This window comes from Anolis carolinensis, chromosome 3 (assembly GCF_035594765.1).
Source record: "Anolis carolinensis isolate JA03-04 chromosome 3, rAnoCar3.1.pri, whole genome shotgun sequence".
NCBI lineage: Eukaryota > Metazoa > Chordata > Lepidosauria > Squamata > Dactyloidae > Anolis > Anolis carolinensis.
The window spans coordinates 171,758,677-171,771,030 of NC_085843.1; the positions used below are offsets into that span (position 1 = coordinate 171,758,677).

Below are 12,354 nucleotides of genomic sequence, written 5' to 3' on the forward strand. Positions count from 1 at the left end.
GTTTGGTGGAAAAGAGTAGTAGAACCCTTCTACATCTTGGAAATAATATTGCAATGTTTAGCACAGGCTGGGTGAGGTTTGGCTCTTTAAAATATGAAAGACTGAAGTAGCAAAAATAGTTTCTGAGAAAGAAGGCTATAACATGTTCTTTTATCCTATCTTTTCTGTATTTCAGCTGGTCAGCATTGTTCTTGCTGACTGACTCAGAGGCTGGATGGCAGCCTAAAGTCATTTGTGTTAGATTGGTTGTCCTCCAGTATGAAATGGTCAATTTGAAGAATTGTTTATATAAACAAAGCATTTTGTTTAAGCTTCTAACATCATTCTGATAATAAGTAAGTAAAGTCTTATTCTTTTTGTTTATACTGAAAATGAAATTTTGAAAAAAGTTTAACAGATTGTTCTTGTGAGTTGACTTGATGTGGTTTCCATAAACACCTACTGAACTGTATTCCTCTTGAATAATAAGGGAGAGGCTCTTTCCCATGCTTCCAGCATCAAAAGTCTAGCTGGTGACTGGTTGATATATTACAAATATTAAATAAAGCTTGCAGCAGAATAAACTAGTTTATTTATGATGGTTTGAGTTTCAGAATGTCCTTGACTTTTAAAATGAAATTGTAACCTGCTTGGGGTCCCTTCTAAACAGAAAATAAAGCTATAAATAGACTACAGTGTGCTTCTGGTATCCAGTGGGATTTGGTTCCAGGACCTCCCAGGATACCAATCTTTATGGATCTGCAGTCCCGTTATAAACTGTCCTTTATATAAAATGGCAAAATCAGGATTTGCTTCTTGGAATTATTTTATTAATATTTTCACACCGTGGATGATTAAATCTGGAGGTCCAATTGTAAATCAATATGATATCTAATGTAAAGCATGTTTACTGCATGAGTCCTTTTGTTTTGAGTGGAGCTTACTATTAAATTAATGTGCATGTTTACAGCATTCTTTCATAAAATCAGCTGTTTACCAAGTTAACAATGTTTTTGAATTGTTCCTTTATAAAAACAAAGAGATCACCAACATTACTATCTCAGTTCTACATATTTTTCTCAAATGTCAGTGTACCTAGGCATTTTACAAAGTTATTGTGGTATTGAATCATAGAATCATAGAATCATAGAATAGTAGAGTTGGAAGAGACCTCAAGGGCCATCTAGTCCAACCCCCCGCTAAGAAGCAGGAAATCGCATTCAAAGCACCCCCGACAGATGGCCATCCAGCCTCTGCTTAAAAGCCTCCAAAGAAGGAGCCTCCACCACGGCCCGGGGGAGAGAGTTCCACTGCCGAACAGCCCTCACAGTGAGGAAGTTCTTCCTGATGTTCAGGTGGAATCTCCTTTCCTGTAGTTTGAAGCCATTGTTCCGTGTCCTAGTCTGCAGGGCAGCAGAAAATAAGCTCGCTCCCTCCTGCCTATGACTTCCCCTCACATATTTGTACATGGCTATCATGTCTCCTCTCAGCCTTCTCTTCTGCAGGCTAAACATGCCCAGCTCTTTAAGCCTCTCCTCATAGGGCTTGTTCTCCAGACCCTTAATCATTTTAGTTGCCCTCCTCTGGACGCTTTCCAGCTTGTCAGCATCTCCCTTCATCTGCGGTGCCCAAAACTGGACACAGTATTCCAGGTGTGGTCTGACCAAGGCAGAATAGAGGGGGAGCATGACTTCCCTGGATCTAGACGTTATTCCCCTATTGATGCAGGCCAAAATCCCATTGGCTTTTTTAGCTGCCGCATCACATTGTAGGCTCATGTTTAACTTGTTGTCCACGAGGACTCCAAGATCTTTTTCGCACACACTGCTGTCAAGCCAGGCGTCCCCCATTCTGTATCTTTGATTTCCATTTTTTCTGCCGAAGTGAAGTATCTTGCATTTGTCCCTGTTGAACTTCATTTTGTTAGTTTCGGCCCATCTCTCTAGTCTGTCAAGATCGTTTTGAATTCTGCTCCTGTCTTCTGGAGTGTTAGCTATCCCTCCGAGTTTGGTGTCATCTGCAAACTTGATGATCGTGCCTTCTAACCCTTCGTCTAAGTCGTTAATAAAGATGTTGAACAGAACCGGGCCCAGGACGGAGCCCTGCGGCACTCCACTTGTCACTTCTTTCCATGATGAAGACGACGCATTGGTGAGCACCCTTTGGGTTCGTTCGCTTAGCCAATTACAGATCCACCTAACCGTAGTTTTGTCTAGCCCACATTTTACTAGTTTGTTTGCCAGAAGGTCGTGGGGGACTTTGTCGAAGGCCTTACTGAAATCTAGATATGCTACATCCACGGCATTCCCTGTATCGACCCAACTCGTAACTCTATCGAAAAAAGAGATCAGATTAGTCTGGCATGACTTGTTTTTGGTAAATCCGTGTTGACTATTAGCAATGACCGCAATTGTTTCTAAGTGTTTGCAGACCACTTCCTTAATGATCTTTTCCAGAATCTTGCCTGGTATTCATGTGAGGCTGACCGGACGGTAATTGTTTGGGTCGTTCTTTTTTCCCTTCTTGAAGATAGGGACCACATTCGCCCTCCTCCAATCTGCTGGGACTTCTCCTGTTCTCCAAGAACTCTCGAAGATGATTGCCAGTGGTTCTGAAATAACTTCCGCTAGTTCCTTCAATACTCTTGGATGTAGCTGATCTGGCCCTGGGGACTTGAATTCGTTTAGAGTGGCCAGGTGTTCCTGGACAACTTGTTTCCCTATTTGGGGTTGGATTTCCCCCAATCCTTCGTCCATTCCATGTTGCTGAGGTTGAAGATGGCTTTCTTTTTGTGAGAAGACCGAGGCAAAGAAGGCATTAAGCAGTTCTGCCTTTTCCCTATCCCCTGTCACCATCACCCCATCTACTCCTTGCAGTGGCCCTATCGCCTCCTTTTTCTTCCTTTTTCTACCAACATAAGCAAAAAAACCTTTTTTGTTGTTTTTTATGTCCCTGGCAAGCCTGAGCTCATTTTGCGCTTTAGCCTTGCGAACCTTTTCCCTACAGGAGTTGGCTATACGTTTGAATTCTTCTTTGGTGATTTCTCCCCTTTTCCACTTCTTGTGCATGTCACTTTTGAGCTTTAGCTCAGTTAGAAGTTCTTTGGACATTGTGTGGTTTCCTGGCCGTAAAGCCGTGTTCTAGCAGCGTTTTCTCTTGACGTTTTGCCTGCATCTGTGGCTGGCCTCTTCAGAGGATCTTATGAAGTTATATTTCGTATGAGTTTTTTGTGGATTATCCTTTGTGGTTGTTAACTGTTTTAAGTCCCCTATAAATAAAGTAAATTAAACAAATAAATAGGATCAGCTAACTGTAGCAAGTAGAAATAATATATCTGCTCATCTTATCTAAGCAAACTCCATGGGCCCTGGTTTGTTTTACATTCGTTCTGACTACTTTCCAATTAGCTTCTCCTTGGATTTGGATTTTACTGTTTTACTCAAATATATATTGTGTCTGAGTATCTGAAACAAGTTGTTTTTCAGAATATTGACTTTCAATAGTGACTTGGAGCTGGACTCAGAAGTATTTTAGAATAGATCCCAGTAAAATTAATTTGAGTTTGATTATTAGTCATGGCTGGTTTATGTCCTATTGATTTTCAAAATCAGATGGCCAGGATTAGGCATGTAATCAGAAGTAGACTATTTTTGGCCAAAAATGTCCGTTATGGAAAACTGCATTGCTGGGGTGAAAATTGTCCTGTACACCAGGTTTCTTTGTCCACTCCAAATACACATGATTGTTGAAAAAAAGTGAAGTAATTGAACTTGGCAGAGGTCAATGTTAGTGAGGTCTTCTACCTCCTGATGGAATTCTGATAAAAAGTGGTTGGACAAATAAAGTTGGGTTACCGTGTTGCAAAGTATGTCAAGATAATCCTCAGGGAACGTTTCGCCCAGTTTTTATTATTATTATTATTGTTATTATTATTATTATTATTATTATTATTATTATTATTATTATTATTCTTGGACCTCATTCCAGATAATGGTGTTAAAGCAACTGTATTTTTCTAGGAAACTGCTGGAACTGACCTATAAGACATCATTTGCTTTATCTGATTATTGAACAATTATCTGAACAAATTCTATATAGAACCCAATTTTAAAGATGAAGGGAGCAAATGCAAGAATTTACAAAAACTGGATTGTGGAATTCCTGGTGTCTGCATAGAAGTTGTTCAAAAATGGGATCATCATGTATCCAGGCTATAAGAAATATTAAAAATATGAATGACTGAGGTGGTGATGCTGTGAAGAAAATACAGTAGAGTCTCGCTTATCCAAGCTTCTGGATTATCCAAGCCATTTTTGTAGTCAATGTTTTCAATATATCGTGATATTTTGGTGCTAAAATTGTAAATACAGTAATTACAACATAACACTGCGTATTGAACTACTTTTTCTGTCAAATTTCTTGTATAACATGATGTTTTGGTGCTTAATTTGTAAAATCATAACCTAATTTGATGTTTAATAGGCTTTTCCTTAATCCCTCCTTATTATCCAAGATATTCGCTTATCCAAGGTTCTGCCGGCCCATTTAGCTTAGATAAGTGAGACTCTACTGTAGTCAGAAAGTATCTTGTAGCAGTTTTGCCTTGTATGCCTAGAAGTTCAAGCATACAGCTTTGTCACAAAAAATGGATTTATGAATGAAAGGACTTGTGGATGTGTGTTTATTACTGAATAGAAATAACCTGGGTTTCAACCTGTACCTCTAGGCACCCTTATTATGCATATCCATGTACTTGAACCATAATTTTTCACCTTTTTCTAGTTGGGGAATCTCTGGGTTCTCTTCAAAAACTAAAACAGAACCTGTGAACTCAGAGGAAAAAAGTATAGCTTTATAGAAAACAAAACTTGGTTGTAGTTTCTCGCATTTGCACAGGATGTTTATCTCTCTGTGCTTATTTTCCGATATTACTTGAAAGCTAAGTTGATGGCTTTTGTGAATATTTATACCGAACCCTTACTCTTCTGCAGTGTCACATTCAGGCATATTTGCATGCTGTCCTTTTCTTTTTGGAGCAGGAATGGTTGAAAAGCATGGATAAATCTTGTTGACCCAGTTCTGCTGCCAGAATTGTTGTTTTTTTACTCCTAGTCCCGGTAAAGAAAAGAGAAGAATATTTTTGGAGATCCAAACAAAGTTTTAAACAAATAATGACACTATGATGTAAGGGGTTTCTTTTCAGTCATTCACACAAGGTATGTTAATATACAATGATAACAGACTCTTCCCATTAACAAACATCTTTACAAAAGTTAGAGCAACAAGATTCAGCAGTTAAGTAACACTGTTGAATACAACTTAATTTAAAGGTATGTTTTTTAAATTACTGAACATTTGTTGCTAGAAATGTTTTAAAGTGGAGTTAGTCTATTTTACTTGTCATTGAAGTTATGCATAGTTCCAATTGATATCAATTCTGTCTCAAGTATTCATGGAAATAATTGATCATCTGGATCCATATCAACCTTGCTTCAATCCTAAATGTGAAGCAGTTATGGTAACCCTAATAAGGGATCGGCAAACTAATGTGTTTAAGTTGTTTTAGAAAACTACTTCCATAAGTACAGTGGGCATGATTGGGTTATAAGTCAAAACATCTTGAAGGGGAACCGGTTATCTACCAGTATCTTAGCAGATGATCATCAATATAGATAGAGAAACATCAGTTTTAGTTCTCCTGGTCCTTTCTGTGATATTTCTAGTAGTGACCATGATAGGGTCAGCCATTCTAGGAAGGTGGATGCAGCAGTGCTTTAATGCAGGTAGGTCTCAGAAGGTAGTGTTTAGGGATGTCCATTTGCTGCTTTGTTCTATAGCATTTCTGGGGGTTTCATAAGTAAGGAAACTTTAGAGGGCAGCATCTTGCATTGCACCAGCTCATGCAAAAGAAAAATCGCTTCCTGTTTCAAAACAAGGCTTTTTCTGAAACTAAAATGGGTCAAGGGTCCTAAAATGTGGGGAGAATTTTCCAACACATCTCCTAGAAGGGATTTGGGAGCAAAAAAAAATGACCCCTGAGGTCCCAAAGGGCCTCCAGATAGGATGAACATTTCCTCCATACCACTGGGGGCCTCATGTGTCCAATGAGTCATGCTTTACCTACAATTCCTCTGTTGGGTTTCACATGTTTCAACCTTGTCCTTTATGCATTTTAACATCTAAATGAGGTAGTTACCAGGGTCTACAAGTTGGCTAAATGCTTATGAGTCGTACTTCTTTGTTTTTGTCTTAACTTGCATATGTGTAAAATCTATTGAATCCCACTCCAATGGAGCTTTGTCATTTATACATCTACTTAGATCTAAACTGTGTCATTCACAAAAAACACAAAGCACCTACTAAAGTATCTGCTGATGGCTTCCAGGATCCATGAAGAGAGTTAGCCTTCCAGAAGGGTTCCAGAAGCCCAAGTGGTGTGTGTACATACAAACACACCTGTGGTAAAATAATAAGAAATTTTCACTCTCTTAATGGTGCCTCAATGTCACCTACCTAAAATTAGCCACACCATACTGCATAATGGATCTATTAGGGAGAAAAAATAAATAAATTCCAAGAGGCCAATAAAGGGGCAGGTTTGACTTTTCTAATGCTGTCAGATCCATCTGTTGATTGTTCTTAAATAACATTTTATTTGAATATAAGTCAGAACACAACCACATCCATCTTGTGAGCTAGACATTTAGTGTTCAGATTAGTTACAGTTTAACAGGGAACACTTGACTCTGCAGTTAATGCTAGAAGAACTATAAACATTCCTCATATTTCCAAATATGTCTATTTACATTTTAGACTGAACGTTCCACATCATAGTCTTTCAGGAAGCAAAAACCAGCATCTTCCAGACCAGTTTCTGTGAGTCCTTAATATACTTTTACAGAAAACTAAGGTATAAAATGTAATAATTGGTGACTTCTGCTAGGTACATCTAATCTACATCATGAGAAAGAATGCAATTTCTAAAAATAGAAATCTATGGTACAGTACTTCAGAACATATATTTATGGCAGTAGGAATCAAAAAGGTGAGTTCTTATTTTATCTTAAATAATGCTTGAGAGAGGTGGTATATCTTTGACCACATAGTTTTAATCTAATCAGATTTTACATGGAAATAAAAAAAACTGTCTAGAAAGTTCTATGATAAGTCTGATTGATTACAGCAGCCAAAGCTTTTGTAAAATGAGATGATTAAATAATAGAAAACTGACAGTCACTTTGAAAAGTCAGATCTTTTGTGAAATTTGTAGATAACATGATGTCCACAACGGAGGCACCAATTAATGTACCCTAGAACCTTTTAAAGGTGCCAATAGGTGCAAGGTTTTTTGAATGGGAAAAATAATAACAAATGTATAAAGATATCTCAGAAGTACACCTTGTTACAACAGCTGTTGGATGCTAAGATTGTCAAAGTAATGCCAAAAGACAATATCTGAAAGCGCACTCTTTGATCAAATACAAGGGAGTACAAATGTACATTTTAATATAAAAATATGAGAGTGCAATGTTGTTTGTTTGGACTGGTAGCAGCAGCTTTTCAAGTTCTCAGACAAGGTCTTTGGATTGATTTGTTTTGTTTTGAAGACTTGCTGTCTGCCATTTTATCTAGAGATGTCAGGATCTGAACCTAAAAAATTAACATAGAAAGAAAAGTCCCCTTCCTACAGTCTAGAATACAAGAGACTTGTATGAATGTCTATGATGTCAGTTAACACAACTTCCAATAGTTCATCATGTATTTGTTTATTTAATTTATATCTTGCCCTTCTCACCCTGAAGGGGACTCAGGGCGGCTCACAACAAAGGTATGCTAGGTTTAAAAAAGTAATAGTCACCTTTTAATGCCTTTTCTGGCTGTAAATGTGATGCGACTATTATGTGATGAAAAAAATCGTATTACTTGTAGACAATCTGCATGCAGTGTAGCCAGTGGAGGAAGACCAGGCTGTGGCGCAGGCTGGAAAGCAAGCCAGCTGCAACAAATCACTCTGACCAAGAGGTCATGAGTTCGAGGCCAGCCCGTGCCTGCGTCTTGTCTCTGTCTCTGTTCTATGTTATGGCATTGAATGTTTGCCTTTATGTGTGCAATGTGATCTGCCCTGAGCAGGGCCGTAGCCAGAAAAAAATTCCGGGAGGGGTTTTGAAAATTTCGGGGGGGGGGGGGGTTGAACCCCTAGCACATACCCCTCCCCGCTACAAACCTGTCAATATCTGCTTGAGATAGTGCCTGGAGGGACTCTTAATGTTTTGCATCTCATAGACTTAGCATGGGGATTTGGTTAACCAGTTAAAATTCATGAGTAAACGAGATTTTTTTTATAACTTGAAAAATTTGGGGGGGGGGGTTGAACCCCTAACCCCCCCCCCCCTCGCTACAGGCCTGGCCCTGAGTCCCCTTCGGGGTGAGAAGGGCGGAATATAAATGCTGTAAATAAATAAATAAAATAAGACAGACTCTCCACTGTAAACAGTCTAGATAGCATGGGGAACACTTCAGACTTCCCTCTCCATGTGTCTTGCTGCACCATAAAAACAACAGCTATGCCCATGCACCTGCTCTTCTTTCAGCGACAGCACTTCATTTGCCCATGTACCCATTCCCCATCAACTACAGTGCTTCACTCCATTGAGTCCTAAAGCACTGGATTGAAGATACAGTGGAGTCTTGCTTATCCAACATAAACGGGCTGGCAGAACGTTGGATAAGCGAAAATATTGGATAATGAGGGATTAAGGAAAAGCCTATTAAACGTCAAATTACATTATGATTTTACAAATTAAGCACCAAAACGTGTCTTACAACAGATCAACAGAAAAATAGTTCAATTCACAGTAATGTTATATAGTAATTACTGTATTTACGAATTTAGCAGCAAAACATCACAGTGTATTGAAAATATTGACTACTAAAAATTGACTACAAATAAAGATAGAATTGCATAAAATGAACTTATGGTAACAACATTGTCAGAAGATAAATCCATAAAAAGTTTAGTCCTATGAAGATTTTTAAAAATCTGTGATCCTTGCCTGTCTAGAGAAACAGCAATGGATCTGGGCGGGAGGCATTGGATAATACAGGACATTGAATGACGAAGGTAAGTGAAACTCTAGTGACAATATTGACTCTCTTTTCAGAGTCGGCCAAGTGAAGCACCATAGCTGATGGGGGACGAGTGTGTGGGCGAGTGAAGAGCTATAGCTGAACGTTTCATAGCTGAAAGGCAAACCTGTTGTTTGTATAATGCAGCAAGACATGAAGTGGGAAGCACTTCCCTGCACTAGGTGGACAGTTTATAGCAAGGAACCTGTCATTCCCCACTGGCTACACTGTATGCAGGGGTGATGAATCAAGGCTAAAATGATTTTGTGAGGAAAGTAAACACACCGATTTGAGGGATAGGGGGACAAAATTACATTGGGGTGACTATTATGCAGTGAAATACAGTAAATAGTTTTTATGCAACTGGGAAAATGAACCATGTATGAATTAGAATAATTACCCTCCCTTTGTGTGTTTTTACTTTGTTTTAATATTATTCATTGTTGATGTGTTTTATGTATGTATTTTATTCTGTTATGATTATCTGGGCTTGGCCCCATGCTAGCCGCCCCAAGTTCCTGCAGGTAGATGGAGGCGGAGTATAATAATAGTTACTTACATACTTGTGCCAGTTTAGTTCAGACTGCTTGAGCTACATTATGTTTTTTTTAAAAAGGAAGACCAACATAATCTCTGAAAATATAATTCAAGAATGTAGTTGCCCAGGGCTTTGAGTGTAGGTAAACTTAGAAATAGAGGTATGTTCCCCAATGCACTGTTTTCGTTATTCTTGGGTGACCCATGTTCACTTAACACGCGAGGGGAAGTCACCATGTCAGGAGAGATCCTTTCATGCAGAAAGCTATTGCAACATACGTACAACTGAAAAAGAAGAGACAATCAGGAATATGGTTTTTAATAATAAGAAGTTGGCTTCCTTTTTCAGCAGCCTGGGAAAGGAAACTTCCTTCTTGTCCCAGAATTGTAATTTTCTCAGTTTGGATTGTGGTGGAAACAGATGGGAAGTGGGAGGTCAGCAAGAACCCATCCATTTCTATCCAATTTGCCCTTTTGTGGAATACAACTTTAAATCATGACGAGTCAATTTGAATTGCCAAGTGTTGAGTTAATTCTCAATTTTATTATGCTGCAATAGACTAATAAAGAGGAGTTCATTAGTTTTTTTACAGCAGAACTATCACCACCATCTGCCTACCTTTTTCCCAGCATAGGACTAAAAGTGGACTCAATATATTAAAAAGATAACGTTAAAATTTCCAAAATAAAAAATAAAGTTATTATTTTAAAAAAGACAAAAACATGGAGTATCATGAAATGCAATACTCATAAATGTTTATGAATTGCAGCCCATTTTTAGATACAAATGGACTCCAGTTCACAAAAGGTTAAAATGAAATGCATTTATCTTTAAAGTGGCAGAAGAGTCTTTTTGCTTTGGTCCTTATTTGAGATTTAAAATATATGGCTTGTGGACATGTCCCAATTGCAGTTCATTTTTTGTATTCAGTACATAATCTAGCTTTTAAAGAGTTGATAACTATCCTAAAAGTCCAATTGTGTAAAGTCAGGGAAGATTTTATGACTCAGATCTTTTTAACAGTGTATAAAATACAGCTTTTAGCCGCTTGGCTATAGAATTAAGCATTGTATTGATCATTGGGTCAGTATATGTTCATTCTTAAGCAATGCTAGATTTAAATGAGAAGCCCCCAAATGCAGCCATATTGTTTCACTATCTAACATCAAGACTTCTAGCAATTACGCAAGGATAAAACAACAGGAGCACACATTGTGTGCTACTGCTTGAGATGTATGAAATATCAACAGCGGTATGATCCCAGTAGATCTAGTGTGATTTGATCACTGGGCTATAACTCTGGAGACCAGGATTCAAATCCCTGCTCAGCCATGGAAACCCATCAGGGAGACTTTGGGAAAGTCATACTCTCTCAGCCTAAGGGAGCCAAAGACAAAGCCTCTGAACAAATCCTGCCAAGAAAACTGTGATAAGGTATTCTTAGGGTCACCATAAATCACTTGAAGGCATACAACAACAACATGGTCCAAGTGTCAGTTGTGAGCAGGTGACTAGAATTACCAAGTTGTACATTCAAGTGATGTGTGTAAAGACTTTATCCAGTTATAGTGCTTGTGCAAGCCTTTTCCCCTTTTATGTGTCCTAATGATGTGATAGGAGCTGTTAGAAAATCATAGCAAAGCTCAAAACCTGCTGATGCAGATAAGTCACATTTTAATAGATCATTGACCCATCTGCAAGACTCTGACCATTTCAGAGATAAAAAGCTAATGTTCTATTGGCTACGCAAAGCAGAACACATTGAGAAATAGTGTAATAATTAACAAAGGTAATGGAAATGTGCCTTTGGAGTTCCAACTGTATATTTCAGTTGCAAGTTTTATCATCAGTAGTATTAACTCTTTTTTAAAACGAAAAATTGTCACTGAACCAAAAGAAAAACTGTAAACTGATTTCTGCAAATCATTACAAAATTACAGACCAATGAGCATCTATTTAAGGCTTGCAGCTATATAGTTCTTAATTTAAAAGACTTGAATGTGTTTCTTTTAAAACCAAGCTGAAGCACATAATTCTGCAATATGTTTCTGTTAGGAAAGTATTATGGAGATATAATCTTTCTTTTTATTCCTGATTGTAATGCTACATTTGGATGAGATCTCTGCCAAAAGTCAGTTCAGACCAGTGGTTCTCAACCTTTTTTTTTTTTTTGCCATGCCCCACCTAACCATCTCTAAAATTCTGATGCCCCCCCTCCCTCCGAGACATATCATTCTTATTATTCAAAACATGCACTCATGTTTATGTAGTGGAAGCCAAAAGACCATTAATGTCTAGACAAGCTTCCAAGAACATGGCATCCATAAAATAAAAATGAAAGTACAGTTGAAGTACTAAAGAAGAAATAACTTCATTCTCAATTTGTCCCCCTTAAAAATCAAACTGCCTTCTTATGGGGCTGTGCCCTATGTTGGGAACCAAGGATTTAGACTCTTCATTGTAGATCTTCATTGTAGATCTGTATTGATTTTGGTTGATTTAACCAGAGAGAATGGGCAAGGTCAGTACACGTCTGCATGGTCCTTTGCCCTTTCTGGCTTATAGTAGTGAAGTGAGCTTGATCGACTGGGCAATGACTGTTGCAGGCTTCATTTGGACAGAACGCCAAACTACATTTATGTATTTTTAAACCTTATAACATTTCTATGCTGCTCTCTGTCATGAAATCTCACAGCAGCATACAATTTAAA

The 12,354-nt window shown here is 38.2% G+C and overlaps 1 protein-coding gene across 7 annotated transcripts in view; it reads left to right on the top strand.

The window, feature by feature from the left end:
* shld2 (shieldin complex subunit 2) overlaps positions 1 to 12,354 on the top strand; it is a 59,651-nt gene that overhangs the window by 12,138 nt on the left and 35,159 nt on the right. Inside the window, exon 2 of one of the 7 annotated variants that reach the window (XM_062975804.1) lies at positions 176 to 335. The exons of 5 other annotated variants lie outside the window; for them this stretch is intronic. The gene's annotated coding sequence lies outside the window, so the exon portion shown is untranslated. Of the gene's footprint in view, positions 1 to 175; positions 336 to 6,885; positions 7,025 to 12,354 lie in introns of those variants that run through there. One more of the 7 variants, XM_062975807.1, reaches the window with a different exon arrangement.